The sequence below is a fragment of the Schistocerca piceifrons genome, chromosome 3 (genome assembly GCF_021461385.2).
Source record: "Schistocerca piceifrons isolate TAMUIC-IGC-003096 chromosome 3, iqSchPice1.1, whole genome shotgun sequence".
NCBI classification, from domain to species: Eukaryota; Metazoa; Arthropoda; class Insecta; order Orthoptera; family Acrididae; genus Schistocerca; species Schistocerca piceifrons.
Genome location: NC_060140.1, coordinates 936,763,098 through 936,785,511, shown reverse-complemented (window position 1 = coordinate 936,785,511; position 22,414 = coordinate 936,763,098). Strand labels below are relative to the sequence as shown.

Sequence of the window (22,414 nt, the reverse complement as noted above, 5' to 3'; positions counted from 1 at the left end):
CGGCGGTCGGATGGTCCCGACGGACCACTTGTGGCCTGAAGACGGAGTGCTGATACGTGTTCTGCCACCGTATATTCACATGCTTCGTTCGTTCATCAGACACTCCTTTCCTCCTCCAGATTTCCGATAACTACGCCTCCGCACGTCCTATCCCGAACGACAACCACCCCTCTCTTTCGGTGCACATAAAGCGTGAACGTGAGCTTCACCGATAAAAATTCGGAAGTAACCGAGATATATAACCCGAGTACTTTAGAATGAAGGTTATGTGGTCTACGGGGGCTCGCTACAGACTAAAAAGTTACATATTTATTCGATTTGTTAGCCCAATCAGCTCTGTTTCTGTGAAAATACACTCAACAGAGAGAAAATTTGAAATACGCTATCACCAAAACGTACAACACAAAAAAAAACAAAGTAAAGCACCGATGCAAAAGTACTGTGATGTAGTTCCTGTCGCTACGGAAGCAGCTCAGCATAATTTCGTGAAGCCGCTCTTCTGTTACACTCTCAGTGAACCCTTTACACGAGATGTTCGTTGGCCAATTCTTCATCAGCAAACCTATCTACATTGGTGTGTATCACTGTTACCTTACAACTAACGCTGTCGGAAAGAAACCAGAGACTTACCGGAGTTGTACTGAATAGATGCAAGAGGGTCAAGAGTAAACTGGGCATTACTGATAACGGCAAGTGCCGCAGAAGAATGGAAGAACTTTGTTTCCGAGTAAGGCACACATTCAAACCGTCTACATTAGCAATATTGTGAAGGTACTTTCAGTGCAGTACAGATGGAAAGGTAAACAGAGCTAATACATCAGAGGAAACACAATTATTCTCTAACAATCGACCAGCGATCACTGGTTCTTTAAAGACAATTCAATACTCTTAGATAGCAAGGGCATACCATCTCTGATAGAACTATACTTACTGCAGATATTACAATTAGCAGCAGTAAATAGGTACGAATACTGGCTGCTACTTATATAGTAATGATGTTGTTGTTGTCTTCAGTCCTGAGACTGGTTTGATGCAGCTCTCCATGGTAATGATATATCACATATAAAGAACTATTTATAATGTTATAACATCCACTTGTGATCACTGTATGCCCAACTTGTTTATATCAATACGAAATAAATAACTGGTAGTAAAAGTCACTTGTTCATGATCACCATGAAGGTCAAACAATATTAATAACATCTTAGAATTCATCCACATAGGAAGACTGCCAACAAAACCAGTAAGAACTTTGCGCGCCAAGTGGCACGGTAGCGCTAGCCTACAAAATGTACACAGGAAGTATTTACTTCTCTCTGGAAACCGCGACATTGGTGATTTCTGCCCCCAGGGGCCATTTAACAAGCATTCCAGATAATGTAAGAGACATCTTTCGGACATACGCAGCGAAGTTACGAATACTGGTAGCCCCATCACGTTATGCAACATGCAACACTCTCCCGTAACACGGGCGGTACTTGCCTACGCAAGCTTCCCTACCAAATATAGTGTCATCATTCGCGTAGCCTTCACAAAAGCGTCCTACAACCTTGCCTCCCAGTCTATGGGATTTCTAAGTGCGTGTAGGACGAGAGAGACGACGGGTGAAAAAACGAAAAAAAATTTTTTTAATTAAAAAAAATCGGAAAACATTTATGTTTGTGTGTGTCACATTCTATGAGGCAAACAAGCCTGTGATATTAGTGCTGCCTGTCTTCCTATACCATAAATGTACGGTGTTTCGATATAATATGCCACACCTTAATTTGAATTCCAATGTAGGCTGTGCAATTATTTCGAAAGTAATCTCTTTCATAAATATAGTGCTATTTCCTAGAAAACTACCAATGAAACTACGTTTGCCCTTTCGTTTATCTACAACTAAGGATCTGATGCCGGTTCCCTCCCTTCTCATTTCAGAGGCTCACGCCTCATTCACTGCCATTCTCAAACATTTTTTGGGTAGCTGGTTGCATGACAAATATTAGAGACTAATTTGGTTATTCTTATTAAATTTAAGACAGTGAGCTATTTAGAACGCTGAAAATGGTCAGAATGTAACGATACTCATAACCGCATCCCATACACTATATATAACCTGTAAAGTGATTCGTTTCACATCATCCGGATAAAAATCGTTTAATGATCTAGAGACCATGTAACAAATAACTGATAATAGTTTAAACTCCTTATATAAGGCCACAGAATCCTTAAATCTCATTTAGTGTACAATCATATGTTTCTTTACAGAGAGAGCTCTTTATGTATCTTCGTCTTCTGCAAAATACAAAACGTTTCGCTCTTTTTTTATCTTGGCCACTTCATTCCTGTACAAATACAGTACAGCTCATATTGGTTTTTAATACTATGTGTATTCTTGTTGATACAGCTCGCAAACAGAGTCATCTAAGTCCTAACTTACAGGTTGGCTGGCATTCTTAGATTTCGTAGACAAGCAGCGAGTAACCTGCAAAGTAGCGATTAAATTTATCACTACACTGGAGATGACGTGTTTTCAGCCCATAAAGTGTACCGGCCACCTCGTGGGTTAAGACGTAGATGTAAGCATTAAGGTGAGCAATATCAAAAAAACTACGAGTAGTCACGCACATACAGGGTGGTTATGTTGTGTGTGGAATCTTATGGGACTTAACTGCTAAGGTCATCAGTCCCTAAGCTTACACACTACTTAACCTAGATTATCCTAAGGACAAAACCACACACCCATGCCCGAAGGAGGACTCGAACCTCCGCCGGGACCAGCCGCACAGTCCATGACTGCAGCGCCTTACACCGCTCGGCTAATCCCGCGCAGGGTGGTTATGAATAACCTTTCGCTACCTGAGAGGGTCCCCAAGAAACACGAGTGATCGGAGGATAACGAAACTTTGCGGAAACATTTGTGACATGTGGAAGAGAAGTAACCAATGAAATATTGAAAGAAACACATTTTACTTTCCACATGAGAGGTTAACATTTGTCAATTGCATACTACGTTCAAGTTTCGCCTTATAAACGTTGCCCAATGTGACGACAGTCTGAAACTGCACCAGGGATTGCTCTGCTGCAACCCAAAACATCTCATCTACATCTACATGGTTACCCTGCAATTCACACTTAACTGCCTGGCAGGGGGTTCATCGAGCCATTTTCATATTACTTCTCTACCATTCCACTCTCGAATGGCGCGTGGGAAAAAGGAACACCTAAATCTTTCGGTTCGAGCTGAGATTTATTTTATTATGATGAACATTCCTCCCTACATATGTGGGTGCCAACAAAATATTTACTCATTCGGAAGAGAGAAAGTTAGTGATTGAAATTTCGCAAAGGAAACCGCCTTTGTTTCAGTGACTGCCGCCCCAACTCGCGTATCATATCAGTGACACACTCACCCCTATTGCACGGTAACACGAAACGACCTGCCCTTCTTCGCACTTTTTTGATGTCCTCCGTCAATCCCACCTGGTAAGGATCCCATACCGCACAGCAATATTCCAGCAGAGGACGAACAAGTGTAATGTACGCTGTCTAGTGAGTTTGTCGCATCTTCTAAGTGTTCTGCCAACAAAGCGCAGCCTTTGTTTCGCCTTCCCCACAATATTATGTATGTGGTCTTTCCAATTTAAGTTGGTCGTAATTGTAATTCCTAGGTATTCAGTCGAATTGGCAGCCCTTAGATTTGTACGATTTACCGTATACCCAAAATTTATCACATTTTTTTTAGTACCCATGTGGATGACCTAGCAGTTTTCTTTGTTTAGAGCCAATTGTAACTTTTCACACCGTACAGGAATTCTCTCTATATCGTTTTGTTATTGGAATTGAGCGTCTTACGATTTTACTAATCGGTAAATTACAGCGTCGTCTGCAAACAATCTAAGGGAGCTGCTCAGATTATCACCTAGATCCTTTATGTAAATCAGGAACAGCAGAGGGTCTATGATAGATGGGATGCTGGCTACCTCCCTCGCTATGCTCACGCACTGCTTGAAGATCCCATAGTGCGTCCAGCATTCTCAGCCATGGGAACAGTACCTTCAGCAATTTTTGGCGCAACTCATCATCGGCCCCTCGCAAGAGCAATTCTCAAACAGCCAGTGAAATCGCACCTCCAAATCATGTTCTTCAAACCCGGTGCGGAAAGACGACTTCTTCGTACTCCTTGAATGCGTGATACTTGCGAAGCGGGGCAGCACTGCTGCTGCTGCTGGTTTCATCAAAGCCCTCCTCACGTTGTCCAGAACAGTGTTGACTAACTGAAGCTGTAATTCAGAGTAATGTTTGTGTTTCAACCCTACGTCGCCCTAGGAGTACCGGCGCCTACTGTCAAGTCATCAAACTAATACTACTTACAACGCAAGTCCTGCAGTGTACAGTCTGATCATCATTCAGGTACCAATACGGTAAATAGTTTTCCGTCTACACTGGCTCAAGAAGCAAAGGTTTCATTATAACCAACCTGTATTACATTAGACCTTGACGGTTAGCAGGTGGCTCTATACAGGAGATCGATTGGTCCCTCCCACGTTAATCGCTGCTTCACTGCAAGGCGTGGCAGCATGTATATTGGGAAATAAAAATGAAATAGAATTACATTCTACGTTTAAACTCTGAGATATGCATTACTTCTCATACTATTAATTTTAAATTATATGAAAGCTCAAGAACTGCAACTTATATACTGCCCTTGCAGTTTGCTTTCACTTTCTTGAACAATTACTTTACCTGAAGCACAGTCAAGCGTTCTCATACTGTTAACTCATTTAAGTCTCTAAGTAGAATTGCCCTCTTTCCAGATTCTTAGAAGTCATTTATGTACAAGATGTAGTAATAAAGTTTTAATTATCACTTCGCAGAAATACATTTACGTAATTTATTTCTTGTTTGTTCACAGTTATATGTCTGCAGTTCTGGCACGTATTGAAATCACCGTGCCAAAGTACAGTAGGCAGAGCTAGAAGCGCCAAAACATGACGTCGCAACTTATCACCGCTTTATCAATGCGCGCCACTTTGTATGGTTCCTCTAGGGCGTTCTACGGAACAATGGCGCGGGGTTTTAATTGTGCGTAAGGACTGCAGACATCTAACTGCAAACAAACAATAAAAATTACGAACCTGTATTGTTGCGAGTTGATAATCAAAACTTTAAGGCTAACCCCCGTACAAGCAAAATAGCGATGCAGGCATCACATCCCTGCATAATTCCCTAGGGTGTACGCTGATCAGAAAATAGATTCTTCTTTGTTTTCACTTCCTTGTTAATTCACCTCAGTTTGTGCAAAACAATGTCATGAGAAGTAATGTGCTTCTTTATCCAACAGTACTGCGTTCAAGTTATTTTAATTGCGTCTCCGACTCACCTTTAAGATGGTTGCACAATTGTCATAATAATGTACACGATGCATATCGGAAAGATGATGGAATATCAAGAGATGCAAACTAAATCGGTAAATTAGTTATTGTACTAGCAAATGATTAAGTTTGTGTTATTTGTAAAATCAAGTGTCCCTAATAACCCTTGAACAAAATTTACGTTATTTGCTCTGACTTACCACCACTCGTGATAAAAACTTCGCACGAGCTACGCAAATACTCCTTAAGTGGAAACTGATTATGAACATGTGTAAAGACACTTCATTTTCAGTCTAAACAGTAAAATACATTTTTATATATTTCCATGCCAAAGAGATACGTGCACAAGGCAGCAGATAATGGATTTTGGGAATAGTGTTACAAATGATTGTTAATTTACAGCAGGGTAAACGCGCCATCAGAATAATTTAATAACCATGTCATAATTTTCTGTTACCGTTTGCAGGAAAAAAAAAAGGGGGAGAGAGAGTAAAATTGTAGCTTATGTGAATGAGGTAATCATTTTGGATATGAGGACGTAATCTAATGGAGTACTGCAGCCATGAACTGATCTGATTGTTTCCTGCCTCAGATACTCTGTTCAAAGTGGCTCTGAGCACTACGGGACTTAACTTCTAAGGTCATCAGTCCCCTAGAGCTTAGAACTACTTAAACCTAACTAACCTAAGGACATCACACACATGCATGCCCGAGGCAGGATTCGAACCTGCGAGCGTAGCGGTCGCGCGGTTCCAGACTGTAGCGCCTAGAACCGCTCGGCCACTCCGGCCGGCTCAGATACTCTCCTCTAGCCTATTAAATTAGGTTTATAACCAGAAGTAAGTAAATAATCCGTAACAAACAACAGAATTACTGAAACTCTGCAAAAAATGCAAACGACAGAAATCCGCAAGCACGCTAAAGTTCTGCAAATGGTTCAAATGGCTCTGAGCACTATGGGACTTAACATCTGTGGTCATCAGTCCCCTAGAACTTAGAACTACTTAAAACTAACTAACCTAAGGACATCACACAACACCCAACCATCACGAAGCAGAGAAAATCCCTGACCCCGTCGGGAATCGAACCCGGGAATAAAGTTCTGCACTCCAGGTCTAAAGTTCTTCCTCATGGTTGTCCAGAGATTATTGCCACAACCTCTTTTCAAGATTATCACCCACAATTTCTTGCTATCAATACAACAAATTTCTTTTTTCCTCCGAAATCTGTGATAGTTATTAATGTCTTCAAGTTGAGTAGACGACTTAAGCTGTTCGGAAATTACAAATGTTAATAATAATAATAAATTATATTATCATCATATGACATTACAAAATCTTATGTATTTGCAGGTTAATGTGTAAACTACACAACCAGATAGCAGCACTCCTTGTCACTTCATGCCAGTCTTTCAGACCAAGACCACCTGTACAATTATGGAGTGGACGATTATCCACAATGTGTGTACTGTCTGTTCCTCCGCATAACAGACATACACAGCCCTTTCACAATAACCGCACGTCTTCACGACGTGGCCACATCATGCTCGTCACATTCGGAAGTGGTTTAGTGCCGTGCATTCGCGACGGGGAGTCAAACCCCGAAACATTCGTCGTTGGGTCTTGAATGAGGTGGGCATTCTGGGGTGTACATCCGTTCTAGCGTTCTTTCCAATCTCTCTAACAACCGAAACGTCTGTATACGGAAGATCAACCCAAAGCTGTTCGTATGTCTTCAGAAATATAGTTAGAGATTCTTAGCCGGCCGCAGTGGGCGAGCGGTTCTAGGCGCTTCAGTCCGGAACCGCGCTGTTGATACGGTCGCAGGTTCGAATCCTGCCTCGGGTATTGATGTGTGTGATGTCCTTAGGTTAGCTAGGTTTAAGTAATTCTCAGTCGAGGGGACTGATGACCGCAAATGTTAGAGCCACTTTTTGAAATACTTAGAAAAGAGTTTATAGGAACTTTTGCCGTCTTAAGAACTTGGGCGTAGGCTTTACTTGCGAAATTCAGATGAGCAATATTCGACAGAAGAGGCAAGAAGTGAACTGGAGTGCACATGACATTGCCAATAACAGTCCTCCTGGCGTCATACAGACGTACGTCTATCTTCGATGTACGTGCGCTGTTTACCAAAGCAGGGCACAATGTGCAGCACCTAATTTCATGAATAAAATAGCACCATTGCGTGGCGCATCTGCATTTGCTTCTCAGTTATTCCCGGGAGTAGTTTTAATCTAGAGTCAAGCTTCTTTGATAGATTCGTGTGGTGCTGCTAAAATGTCAGTGTGCGATCGATGGTTACTGATTGCAATTTATGTCGATGATATGTGTATAAAGTAGGAATCTTCATGACGCTGTTCGCAATGATACGCTTGCCTCTAAGGAGGTAGCAGCGGCGGAAGATTCGTTGCGAACTGCAGGAAGACCGGCAGATTTCGATGATGGTGTAGTGACTGGCGGGTTGACCCGAACGTAAGTAAATTTAACGTGTTATGCATAAATATACAAGATCCATTACCGTTCGATTACGATATTGATGAAAATCGCTGTAAACAGTAACTACCTCATGACGTCTGAGTAAACGTCAGGCTTGCATAAGTGGAATCGCCGCATAGAGAGACAAAAAAAAAAAAAAAAAAAAAAAAAAATTTAAGAAAAGCAGGCGCCAGGCTGTGCGTCATTACAAGAACATTAAAGAAACGTAAGTGATACGCCAAAGAAGTGCATTACAAAAGACTTTTTTCAACCTGGAACCACTGCAAAGTAGGATTAACAGAAGAAAGAGACAAGATTCCACGAAGAGCGGCGTGTTTCATCACGGGCTCGTTTAAGGGCTTTACGGAGATGCTCCAAAAACTTCAATGGCAGACGCTACAAGAGTGTCGTTACGTTATCACGAAGATGTTTATTCTTCAAATTGTGAGAGCGTAGTGTGACTTTTTATCCCGCAAATCTCGTAAAAATAATGGTACAATGCTAGATTGCATTGTTCCTCAGAATACTAATTGTTCTGAGGTGGGATAAAGCACGAAGACTGTAGCAAGAGTGAAAATTATCGTGTTTAGTCTGCAGTTAACATCGGATTTAAATAACACTTCCAGCTGATTCTGCCTCTGAACGTTATTGCCGTACTTTTCCCGTTATGACGAAACCAGGTGCAGAGGTCGTTGTAGGAGACCGATAAGTTGGGTTGGTGGTCGATCGTGTTAAAATGCGGCAGAATGCTATGAAATATGTCGCAGTGTACAACAAGAATTATCGGACTTCGTATAACAAAGTGATTTAGACTTCAGGGAAGGACTGTATAGAGGGTCTATACAAGGGCGATGTACTTGAGGGCAATATTATGGAAATGGAAGAGGCCGTAGATGAAGATGAAATGGGAGATATGATACTGCGTGAAAAGTTTGACAGAGCACTGAAAACCCAAGTCTAAACAAGGCCCCAGCAGTAGACAACATTGCATTAGAACTACTGACAGGCTTAGGAGAGCCAGTCTTGACAAAACTCTACCATCTGGTGAGCAAGATGTACGAGACAGGCGAAATACCCTCAGACTTCAAGACGAACATAATAATTCCAATCCCAAAGAAAGCAGGTGTTGACAGATGTGAAAATTACCGAACTATCAGTTTAATAAGTCACAGCTGGAGAATACTAACGCGAATTCTTTACAGACGAATGGAAACACTGGTAGAAGCCGACCTTGGGGAAGATCAGTTTGGATTCCGTAGAAGTATTGGAACACGAGAGGCAATACTGACCCTACGACTTATCTTAGAAGCTAGATTAAGGAAAGGCAAACCTACGTTTCTAGCTTTTGTAGACTTAGAGAAAGCTTTTGACAATGTTGACAGGAATACTCTCTTTCAAATTCTTAAGGTGGCAGGGGTAAAATACAGGGAGCAAAAGGCTATTTACAATTTATACATAAACCAGATGGCAGTTATAAGAGTCGGGCGGCATGAAAGGGAAGCAGTGGTTGGGAAGGGAGTGAGACAGGGTTGTAGCCTATCCCCGATGTTATTCAATCTGTATATTGAGCAAGCAGTAAAGGAAACAAAAGAAAAATTCGGAGTAGGTATTAAAATCCATGGAGAAGAAATAAAAACTTTGAGGTTCGCCGATGACATTGTAATTCTGTCAGAGACAGCAAAAGACTTGGAAGAGCAGCTGAACGGAATGGACAGTGTCTTGAAAGTGTAACGCCGGAAATGCATATCCTCCTATTTCCATCTATTGTACTATTATTTTTTTCGTTGTTTTGTTACCTCAAGATATGACATTTCTGTCTCTTTATATATTGTAATTGTTTTACTGTTTGTATATATATATTTATGCACTCATGTCGATGTATAATTGGTTTGTTTCGTAAATATTATTTGTATTTTTACGCTGGGTCTTGCCTAGGGAAAACTGCTATCGAACGATTACGTCGATAGGTCGTGTGACGAATCAAAGTGTGTAGGATCTTTGGTAGTGTTAACTCTGCCGCGTGGAGCGCGGGCTGAGGGAGAGTCTGGCGGGAGTAGCGAGTGGAGCAGGTGTGTTGTGTGACGCTCCCGCGAGTTGCCGCGCTTTCGGGGTTTGGCAGCATGTAATTGCGCTCGACTCGCGATGATAGTTTCTGACATGGTGTCGCGGACGGGAAACATTAACTAGCGCACATCAAGAGCCCGTTTCGTCTGGTGACCGTGTCGAGAAGAAGGCGCGTCAACATCCAGCTTCTGCAACAGCGACGGCCGACAATGAGTGACTGTCGCCACCTCCTCGACCGACGGCTTCAAACCTTCAATCAACCGACAAGGAAGACTGGACGCACGTAAAGTTTTAGAGCTGTATGGCAGACCTCAGCTTTTAATCTTGTTCCATTTTCGTAACTATAATTACAGCAACTTAGCATGAACGTTTGTTGCTCATTGTCCCAATTGCATCACCAAGCAGAGTCCCTTCGTTTTCCGAAATGAACCCGAGTGTCGTTGAAATTCAAACGCCAGCATTAAAGTAATATAGCTAACTCGTTTTCACTGCTTTAATTTCAAAGTTCAATTATGGCATTAATAGCTGGCTACAATATTCAGATTACACAAGCACGAATTAAGAGTGCGAGCTTTGTTACCGTATTTTAGATTACCTGTGACTGCAGCTCAGCTTGGTACGTACTAAATTTTCCTATTGTTAATTGTTCAGAATCATTTAATTCAAGTTCAAAGTTAAATCTCTTCTTTCTAAATTGCGTAGATTCAAGTAGCTTTTGAAATGATTGTTGAGGTAGTCCAAGACTAACCGTATTTTACTGGATTTCGATGTGCTTCAGAAAGAAAGCTCACTATTAACTTCAGTCACTAAATTAACTTTCGATTTTCCGGTTTTATTAATTCTTTTGCTAAATTAAGTCAGAGTGTAGCGAAATTTATTACTTCTGACAAACTTTCAGTTTTCACACTACACGTGTCAACCTTCAGTTGCCACGCTTCTAGTGTTAATTATATGTGTAATAACCTTTCTTTTTCGGTTACTATAGTAATTGTCCTTAGGACTGGCGACCGTGATTTCCCCCAAATCTCAAATATCTAATTACCGCTAGTTAATTGTTAACGTAACGGCCGCACATTTACTTTCTTTATTAACTTTACCCCTTTTCAAAATTAATTTCCACCAGTTTCATTTGCATTTTTCCTTTCAATTAGATGTAACCCTTTCCTCCCTCTTTACCGATAGATTAACTTCGGTGACGATTGCTTTTCCCAAATTTCCATTAGGTACACGCGGTTTAATTTTTCACTGTCATTAAGGTCGATAAGTGAGGGGGGAGGTTACACGTGGCGACCTGGTGACAGGACAATCTTCAAATTTGAGGTTGTTCTGGACACGAATTTTGCATTGTGCAAATCTCGTAACAAAGTACTGGTTACGAAATGGTCGATACGTCAGCGAGAATATTCGTGTGCGGAATCCTAATTAGAGTTGAGATTTTGCATTTAAATTGAAAATTATTAAAATGAGTGAAGGCAACAATTACCAAAATTTGGTAGACTTGGATACGGAACAATCGGTCGAACAGTGGGAAACGCGCACAGCGGTACCCATTGTTCCGGGGCAGGCGGCTAGCATGAAAGATGCGACCGCCGAAACGCAACAAAGAGCAGAAATGGAATTCCAGACTATAGAAAATGTTTCGGAATCGGAAGTGAAAATCAAATCTGAATCCCTTGATGACGAATACGGGGCGACAATGAAAGAGGAAGCCGCTACGGAAGTAAAACCGGTGGTTTCCGGGAATTTAACTGATTTATTGAATGTTTTGATTAACGAAATCAAGAGTCAATCGGCAGAAATTAAAGATCAGGCTGCCAAGCAAGAAGCTCAGGCTGCCGAGCAAGCAGCTCAGGCTGCCAAGCAAGTAGCTCTGTCTGAAAAAATTGAACGAATGCTAGACAATCAGAACAAAGCTATTAATGTTGTTAACAACAATGTTGAAGTTGTTAACACAAAAGTTGATAAAATCAAAGACGATATTGTCGTGATTAATACCGAAATCGGTAACCTTAAACAGGAAATGATAGGCGTTCAGGCGGAAATTGCGAGCATAAATACTCGTTTTGATTCCGAAATTAGCAGAATCGAGAAAAGTGTAGGAGACGCAGTTGCTCCGATCATCGAGAATAAGGTGACGGAACAAATTCAATTAGTGAGAAAAGAGGATCAACAGAAGGTGGAAACTTTAAAGGCTTTAGTATCCGAAGTAGATACCAAAGTGACGAAGCAGGCTAACACCTGCGAAGAGAAAAAGAGGGAAGTGGAAACGCTTGTGACAACCACTTGCCAAGTGATTACGAGGGTGTCGGAATTAGAAAGGAAACTTGACGAAAAACGGAGCTATGTGCCAATCTGTGCACATAGTTCGGAGTTGTTGACGAAAGAGGAGCGGTTCGACCCCTTGAAAAAAGGCGGTATACACCCGACGGATTTCATTAAAAATTGTGAAAGAGTTTTACCCAAATCATGGACTAATGAGAGAAAAATTAATGCGGTTATTGATGTGTTGGCTGGTGATGCCAAGCGTTGGGGCCTAAACCTCAACATTACGAACCTGACTTTTGACGAGTTTAAAAATTTGTTTCTGGCTGAATACTGGTCAGAGCAAAAACAGCAAAGTGTCTGGCGCGAATTTGTCGTATCGAGGCCTTTCGATGCGAATTCGCGCGGCTCGATGAAGGAGTTTTGTGAGGGCTGGATCCGCAAGTTGGAATATTTGCGTGATCGCCGCACGGAATCCGAAATAGTCTGGGAACTCTACAAGAAGCTTCCAGATGATACAAAACGATACGTAGGAAGCAATTACAGGACAATCAATGATTTCCTGGAAAGAGTGGAGGACGAGGACAATTGGCGCAATAATCGCGACAGTGGCAGAGGCCGTGGTAACAACAACGGGTACCACAGCAACCACAACAACGATAACCACGGGAATAATGCATACCGCAACCATGGCAGCAATAACAATAATGGTTCGGACCGTAATAACAATCGGTACAATGCAAATAATAGCAGGAATGACGGAAACCAGTATCATACTAACGTGATACGGGCTTCACAGAATAGTAATAACGCCAGAGGGTGTGATCAGCCGCCTCAGCAGCATCCGGGGAGCGTATCTGCTGGGACGAGACAGGGAAACCATTAGCCGCGCCGGTGAGGGGCCGACCGGGCGTGGAGAAATTTTGGCGGCCCAATAGCAGGAGAAAACCCAGGTGTCGTCGGTATGAAAATTCCGTGTGGAATAATCAACGGCGGGAGAGTGTGCCAGTGTTAAGAGAAAGGAGTGCGCCCACAAGTAGTAGATCAGCTGTATACACGGCAGTAGAAGGTACATTCACTGTCAGTGAGAACAATTTAAGTAGTGTTCCGGAAATCGATTATAAGGTGCCAGCTGTAATACCCACAGCGGAACTGGAGATTGAGTTTAAGAATGATTCGCAATTGTTGAGAGAAGATCAGATGTCGGATAAAACGTCCGTCATCGAGCGAGGGGATGCAGAGAGGGATGAGGTCTGGTTAAGGCAGTTCGGTCGCTTATACGACGAACTAAGAGATTATAGGGGCCTGTACGGGAGAAGCATTTATGGAGAGCGCGGGCAGAATTTGCCGCGTCTCGTCCCACAGGAAGATAGTATTTGTGAAGTGATGGAAAGTTCTGGCCCTAACCGGCAGACTTTACCAGAAATAGTTGATGTTAATGGGGAGCACGAGCAAGATTCGTCGTGTTTCGTCCCGCAGAAGTTAGATGTTGAAGTAGTAACGGAAAGTTCTGGCCCTAACCGGCAGACTTTACCGAAAGTTATAGTGGTAGAAGTAGCCGACCCATCCGACGCAAACCTCCAGTTTAAACATTGCGAGAGTATTAAGGAGAAAGATTACGAAAATTTTAGTGATAGCCGGACACGATTGGTAGAAAAGCACATAGATTACAGCGTGTATGAGGTTAGAGCTGACATTATACAGTCAGACGATAGCAGTGTGGGTTGCGCAGATCCAGAGGAAGTAATTTCAGATGCGACTGGGCACATTCCTCCAGGTAGATTGGCAGATGAGATCAATCTGACCAAAGAGGAATCAACGAAGGTGACAATTAGTGAATTGATAGCAAAGCAACACTCACTAGTTGACGAGTTACAGGAAAAGGTTTCGGTATTGGAGGCGAAGCTAGAGACTAAGCCTCAGGACAAACGTGTTGAAATTAAAACTGTATGTGAACAGAGGCTGAAAAAGCCGCCAGATAAGCCGGATTTAGGATCAAAGCCGGATGGTTTTTTCTGGAATGACCTGGATATAGACGAGGATTTACTGTGGGAAAATAAAGAAACAGTCGAGGACAAGTGTAGACAGATAGTAGTGTCTGTTAATATGCACGACCTACAACTAAACGTGTTGATTGACACCGGTGCAGAATTGAGTGCTGTATCTGGGAAAATATTTGAGTTACTGAAAGACAGACCTGGCATCGTAGTTATGCCAGTAACAGGAGTGAAAATTATCGGTGCTACTGGGAAGGCCAGTAAACCGGTCACAAAACAGATTTTTGTCAACTTCGAGATATGTGGGGCACGATTTGAACAAGAGTTTGTCGTCGTGCCAGACTTAACTACGGAAGTAATTATCGGGTTAGATTGGCTGTTAAAGTACCGTGCAGTGATTAACTGCGAAAGCAAAACGTTGACATGTACGTCCCAAGATAAAACAATAGTAGTTAGTTTTGACGAGGCAGGAGACGGTGTGCATAGGCAATACCAGCCTATACACATTGTTAACTGGCCGAATGGTATTGATGTAGGTATGAATTTGAACTACTGTAATGTGAGGAATCTCGGCACTGACAATAGTGTAGAAACTGAATTGGAAAGTATTGTAGACGGTATGTCAAACGTAACACACGAACAAAGACGAGGCCTGTATGAAGTGATGATGAGGAATAAGAGTGTGTTTTCAGACAAACCGGGTCTTGTGGAAGGATATAAATGCAAGTTGCATGTAATTCCGCACGAACCATTCTTCGTGAGACCGTATGCTATACCTCTGTCCAAAAAGGAAGCAGTGCAACGGGAGATAGATAAGATGATCGAATGGGGAGTGATTGAAAGAAGTACAAGTCCATACAATAACGGTTTGGTCATTGTAGCAAAACGGGATGGTAGTGTGCGTATTGTGATTGACGCACGCACGTTGAATAGGGTCGTTCAACGTGAAACAGACAGACCAGAGAGTATGGAGGAGATTTTGCAACGTTTTCATGACGTTAAGTTCATGACTAGCCTCGATCTGACGGCTAGTTACTGGCAAATAGAACTCGAAGAAGAATCTAGGCCATACACCGCCTTCTTGTTTGCGGGCAGGTGTTATCAGTATAGAGTACTGCCGTTTGGACTTAATATATCTGTGTCCGTATTCATCAGGGCCCTAGATAAAGTGCTAGGACCGGCTTTGAGTTCAAGATTAACTGTATATGTTGACGACCTATTGTTGGCCAATGCCACTTGGCATGACCATTGTGACCTGTTAGATGAAGTTTTTAGAGCATTGCGCCGTGGCGGAATGACTCTAAAGCTAAAGAAATGCGAATTTGTGAAGCAGGAACTGAAATTTTTAGGGCATGTAATTACCACTGCTGGTATTACGAAAGACCCAGAGAAACTAGAGGCAATAAGGAATTGTCCTCCACCCAAGTCTAGGAAACAGTTAAAAAGTTTTCTAGGGCTCACAGGATTTTACCGTAAATTTGTAAAAGGACAAGTGTTTAATGATGAAAATTTGAATAACCTCTTACGCAAAAATGTTCCGTTTGTGTGGACTGACGGGTGTCAGACCGCTTTCGAGAGATTAAAAGACGAGTTGTTAAGATCTAACATACTATTTCATCCTGATTTATCGCTACCCTTCCATCTGGGAACGGATTCGTCGAATTACGGGGTGGGGGTAGAACTGTTCCAAGAAGTTGGTAAAGGAGAGGATAAGGAACACCGGACGATAGCGTTCGCGAGTCGAACTTTATCAAAAAGTGAGCGAAACTACACGATTTCTGAGAAAGAGTGTCTCGCTATCGTGTGGGGATTCAAGAAGTTCAAGGGTTACCTATGAGACCGTAAGGTGATTATTCATACGGACCATAAGGCGCTCACTTATCTGAAGGATTGTAAACTACTTCACGAAAGACTGACTAGGTGGTCGCTGTATTTACAGCAATTTAACTATGACATCTGTTACGTAAAAGGGACCGACAATTGCGTAGCGGATGCGCTGTCGCGGTTGCCCGAGTCTAATCAAGGTCTATTGAAAGATGAGGCAGATGGAGTGGTCAAATTGTACTATTTTAAAGAAGTTGAGGGACGTAAATTAATAATGAACATCTGTAAGAATCTACGTCGTCATCAGAACGAGGATGGTTGTTTAAATATGGTGAAAACCCGATATGATGAAAAGAGTCCAGAAGGAGAGAAATTAACGAAGTATTACAAGATATACGATCATATCTTGTACATACGTAAGGGTGAAGATAGTAATATTTGGCGGGTATGCTGGCCCAGCAAATACGTCAGGGAAATAATAGACTACTACCATTTGGCGTATGGTCACTGTGGACCAAAGAAATGTACGGAAAAGCTGAGTGAAGTAGTGCATTTCAACAACATGTTAAAACGAGTTACTGACAGAGTGAAAACTTGCGATTTATGTCAGAAGGTGAAGGTTACCAACTGTACGAGTCGTGGTCCTATGCAAAGTATAAGGCCTAACGACACCTTTGAGCTACTGTGCGTGGACTTGTACGGACCTTTGCCCAAGTCATCAGGAAACTTTGCCTACATTTTAGTAGTGCTAGAAGCTTTTTCCAAGTTCATCAAACTATACCCGATTAGGAAAGCTACAGCCAAAGCGGTCTATAGCAAGCTGGTGAACGATTATTTTGTTCATATTGGTAAGCCCAAGGCGATTCTATCAGACAATGGGGCACAATTTACTTCTAAGTTGTGGAATGAAGGCATGGAAAGTAATGGGGTCGATGTGATCCATATTTCAGCTTATTGTCCGGCTGGGAATCCCGCTGAGAGGTATATGCGCGAGCTAGGCCGACTGTGCCGTACCTATTGCCATCACAACCATAGGGCATGGGGCAAATATGTAGCAGTATTTGAGAGAATTATGAACACCTTGAGACATGAATCGACGGGATTTTCTCCAGAGGAAATCCTGTTGGATGACAGAAGTAAAAGTTTAGTGGAAGAGATAATCAAATTCCCTCCACGGATTGACATTAGTATTGGTGTGAAAAAAGATCGTTTGCGAGAAGTAATGAAGCTTAAAGCCGATGCTCGCATACGTCGTCATGACGCTAAAGCGCGTTTTGCTAAGTTTGCGATCGGAGACTTAGTACTTGTAAAAGCTCATGAGAAATCGAGCGAGACAGACAATGAAATCTCTAAATTTAAGTTTGTTTATAATGGACCATATAAAGTCATTGGTATACCTCACACAAATGCTTATTGCTTAGAGTATCCAAGCTCTGGAAAGCTGTTAGGTATACGAAATATAATAGATTTGAAATTGTACCAACCTAGGATCGATTAATACCACACAATGGGTAATTTGTACAATATGTAAATATAGAGTGTAAGATTTAAGGTTTGCTAGATTGCCATGATTTTGACTGACCAAGAGGACATTAAAGAAGTTGTAATTAATAAGTAATTAATTTTGACTAAATGATTTAAGAGAGAGTGATTATTTATCAATTGAAAAATCCAAGCTGCTAATTTAAGTTTTCAGCTGAGTCACAGTAGATTAAGCAACGTAAATATGATTTTGTAACTAGCTGTAAGATTTCATGAATATGTGTTTTACTAGTCATTGCCGATGTACTTAGACGCTGTTTTAAGTTTCAGGCTAGTACATGCGTGTGATGATGGACAGTGTTGAGTTATCCACTGTGATAGTATTAAGGGACTCCTTGAGATTACTCGGGAGTGAGTTTTTCCTAAAGAATTCAGTGAAACGGACGTTCTGGAAACGCCGTCACAAGGGCGAGTGAGATCAAGCGTGCCGCACACGCGGGCGCAACAATACTGGCGAGGCGAGCCGCTGTCGGCTCTTGTGCCGCTGTTGGCTCTTGTGCCGCTGTCGGCATCCTTTGTACTCGCGAGTACGGAAGGCGGAATTGTTTTTCTTCCTGGACAGCTGAAAGAATTCTACTGTCAATATTTATGTTTTTTTCGATCTGATGTGTATTATTTTCTTGTTTAGCGTTAAGTAGATTCTCGTGACGAGAATATTAATTATGAAAAGGTTATATAAAATGTGTAGTCTATTTAATTATTTATTTGCGTATTTTGATCTACCTGGTTTTATGACCATGCAATCTAATTAATTTTGCAAATAGTATTCCATTCCTCATAGTGTTACGAATTTTAATGATTTTGGAATAGCTAAACCATTATCTATATTTTCTATGAATTTTAATATGTTGTCAACCTGTTTTATTTTGTGCAAGATGACAGAGTGGAATAAGATTAGGAGTGTCTCCACTCAATTATTATTGTCTAAAAATTGGTTTATGGTTAATTAGAAGAATGCTAAATTTTGTTGATGTTTTGAGCATATGCATTTCCGCTGTTTCTTTTTTTTGGGACATTTTCTGAGTCTGTTTACGTTACACGAACATCCTCAGACAATGTGGGGCACGTGTAACGCCGGAAATGCATATCCTCCTATTTCCATCTATTGTACTATTATTTTTTTCGTTGTTTTGTTACCTCAAGATATGACATTTCTGTCTCTTTATATATTGTAATTGTTTTACTGTTTGTATATATATATATTTATGCACTCGTGTCGATGTATAATTGGTTTGTTTCGTAAATATTATTTGTATTTTTACGCTGGGTCTTGAATAGGGAAAACTGCTATCGAACGATTACGTCGATAGGTCGTGTGACGAATCAAAGTGTGTAGGATCTTTGGTAGTGTTAACTCTGCCGCGTGGAGCGCGGGCTGAGGGAGAGTCTGGCGGGAGTAGCGAGTGGAGCAGGTGTGTTGTGTGACGCTCCCGCGAGTTGCCGCGCTTTCGGGGTTTGGCAGCATGTAATTGCGCTCGACTCGCGATGATAGTTTCTGACATGGTGTCGCGGACGGGAAACATTAACTAGCGCACATCAAGAGCCCGTTTCGCCTGGTGACCGTGTCGAGAAGAAGGCGCGTCAACATCCAGCTTCTGCAACAGCGACGGCCGACAATGAGTGACTGTCGCCACCTCCTCGACCGACGGCTTCAAACCTTCAATCAACCGACAAGGAAGACTGGACGCACGTAAAGTTTTAGAGCTGTATGGCAGACCTCAGCTTTTAATCTTGTTCCATTTTCGTAACTATAATTACAGCAACTTAGCATGAACGTTTGTTGCTCATTGTCCCAATTGCATCACCAAGCAGAGTCCCTTCGTTTTCCGAAATGAACCCGAGTGTCGTTGAAATTCAAACGCCAGCATTAAAGTAATATAGCTAACTCGTTTTCACTGCTTTAATTTCAAAGTTCAATTATGGCATTAATAGCTGGCTACAATATTCAGATTACACAAGCACGAATTAAGAGTGCGAGCTTTGTTACCGTATTTTAGCTTACCTGTGACTGCAGCTCAGCTTGGTACGTACTAAATTTTCCTATTGTTAATTGTTCAGAATCATTTAATTCAAGTTCAAAGTTAAATCTCTTCTTTCTAAATTGCGTAGATTCAAGTAGCTTTTGAAATGATTGTTGAGGTAGTCCAAGACTAACCGTATTTTACTGGATTTCGATGTGCTTCAGAAAGAAAGCTCACTATTAACTTCAGTCACTAAATTAACTTTCGATTTTCCGGTTTTATTAATTCTTTTGCTAAATTAAGTCAGAGTGTAGCGAAATTTATTACTTCTGACAAACTTTCAGTTTTCACACTACACGTGTCAACCTTCAGTTGCCACGCTTCTAGTGTTAATTATATGTGTAATAACCTTTCTTTTTCGGTTACTATAGTAATTGTCCTTAGGACTGGCGACCGTGATTTCCCCCAAATCTCAAATATCTAATTACCGCTAGTTAATTGTTAACGTAACGGCCGCACATTTACTTTCTTTATTAACTTTACCCCTTTTCAAAATTAATTTCCACCAGTTTCATTTGCATTTTTCCTTTCAATTAGATGTAACCCTTTCCTCCCTCTTTACCGATAGATTAACTTCGGTGACGATTGCTTTTCCCAAATTTCCATTAGGTACACGCGGTTTAATTTTTCACTGTCATTAAGGTCGATAAGTGAGATGAACATCAACAAAAGCTAAACGAGAATAATGGAATGTAGTCGAATTAAATCGGGTGATGCTGCGAGGATTAGATTAGGAAATGAGACGCTTAAAGTAGTATATGAGTTTTGCTATTAGGGGAGTAAAATAACTGATGATGGTCGAAGTAGAGAGGATATAAAATGTAGACTGGCAATGGCAAGGAAAGCGTTTCTGAAGAAGAGAAATTTGTTAACATCGAGTATAGATTTAAGTGTCAGGAAGTCGTTTCTGAAAGTATTTGTATGGAGTGTAGCCATGTGCGGAAGTGAAACGTGGACGATAAATTGTTTGGACAAGAAGAGAATAGAAGCTTTCGAAATGTGGTGCTACAGAAGAATGCTGAAGATTAGATGGGTAGATCACATAACTAATGAGGAGGTATTGAATAGAATTGGGGAGAAGAGGAGTTTGTGGCACAACTTGAGTAGAAGAAGGGAGCGGTTGGTAGGAGATGATCTGAGGCATCAAGGGATCACCAATTTGGTATTGGAGGGCAGCGTGGGGGGTAAAAATCGTAGAGGGAGACCAAGAGATGAATACACTAAGCAGATTCAGAAGGATGTAGGTTGCAGTAGGTACTGGGAGATGATGAAGCTTGCTCACGATAGAGTAGCATGGAGAGCTGCATCAAACCAGTCTCAGGACTGAAGACCACAACATAGCGACGTAAAGACCATAGAGGTAACCTCGTACACAGCGGGTTACAAGTGCTATCTGACGTGGTTGCGCCTCGACAGACGCTGGGGTAGCGGAAGCGGGACAACGGCGTGGGATCGAGGTGACAGCACGCACGTCACGGAGACGCGGCTGCTCCAGTGTCTGCGAGATTCGGGGGCGCGGACACAATGGGGGCAGAGCGGCGCGTGGGTGGGTGCGGCGTGGCAGGCGTGGCGCTTCGGCGCGCAGCCAATCGTTAATCCTGTTAGCGTGCTGCTCGCAGCGGCCGCGCACGCACGCAGATCGCCGCGCGCGCTCCGGCGCCGCCGTATCGATTGACGGCGCGGCGCAGGGCGGCCCCGGCCCGCTGCCGGCCAGAACAAGTGCCACTCGGCCACAGCCGCCGCCGGCCGGATTACTCGACGAGCGCCGGAAGCTCCAGCCCCCCGCAATTGTCTCGCGTCGCCGAGCTGCTCCCACACATTCCCCCCGGTACAGAGCCGTGCCGCGTTTCCGCAGACAGCGCCGTAATGCACCGCCTGCGGTACTCTACCGTGAGGAGGGGGCTGCAAGTCCAATGTCAAAAGCGTGGAAACGACACACTACGTCCTTCAAGCAGGGTTCACATCATCTGGTAGCGAAACTAGCACCCCACTGCCAAACGTGTACTAATAACGTGACATTACATACTACAGCTAAATTTCTGTGAATAAATCCTTACCAAGATGATGTGAGTTTTGTTTTCAACCCGAGAACTGATTTGATGCAGCTCTCCATGCTGCTTTATCCTGTGCAGGCCTCATCTCCCAGTACCTACTGCAACTTACATTCTTCCGAATCTGCTTACTGTATTCATCTCTGTCTCCCTCTACGATGTTTACTCCCACACTTCCCTGCAGTATTAAATTAGTGATCCTTTGATGTCTCAGTATGTACGAGGGTCACTCCAAAAGAATGTTGCGTGTGCATTGTGCGGGGCTTTCATGGCAGTTAAGTTTCATTTAGCAAATATTTTGATGACGGGCTTCACCCAAAACACATCACCAAATATAATTTTTTAACAACTAATAATCTGTTGATGTTAGCCACCTAATAAAGCATTAATGTTAAGACATGCTCAGAATTACCAACTGTTGCATCACACACTACAATGCCTGGAGATAGGGTCCTTTATGCCATCCACTGTAATAGTTGATGCTAACCTAGTAGAAGCTGCATTCATTCCTCCAGTTAGTCTTGCAATAGACTAGCAGACTTAGGTTAAAAAGTGATGCGGTGAGAGTGGAAGCCTCAGACAGTAGCTTTGCTACTAGTCCAGCTTTACCAATCCATCATTTATGGACATGGCTGGCTTCCTTCATACATTTGTTCCCATTTCCAACTAATAAAGAGGGTCACTCCAAAAGAAATGCGTACTATTTTTGTAAAAACACAGTTTCCATTCTGCATGTGTGAAAGTTTTACAGTATGTAGATACATCCTTTCCGCTTGTTTTCAAACATAGTTCAACCTGTTCCCGTGAGTGGCGCCGTCA

At 42.3% G+C, this 22,414-nt stretch overlaps 2 protein-coding genes across 4 annotated transcripts in view; one reads left to right on the top strand and one right to left on the bottom strand.

Moving 5' to 3' along the window:
• The window catches only part of LOC124787643 (T-cell immunomodulatory protein), a 439,315-nt gene that overhangs the window by 9,516 nt on the left and 407,385 nt on the right, over positions 1-22,414 (top strand). The window lies entirely within an intron of this gene.
• Positions 1-22,414, bottom strand: part of LOC124787644 (transmembrane protein 47) — a 375,006-nt gene that overhangs the window by 176,802 nt on the left and 175,790 nt on the right. The gene's annotated exons all lie outside the window — the stretch shown is intronic.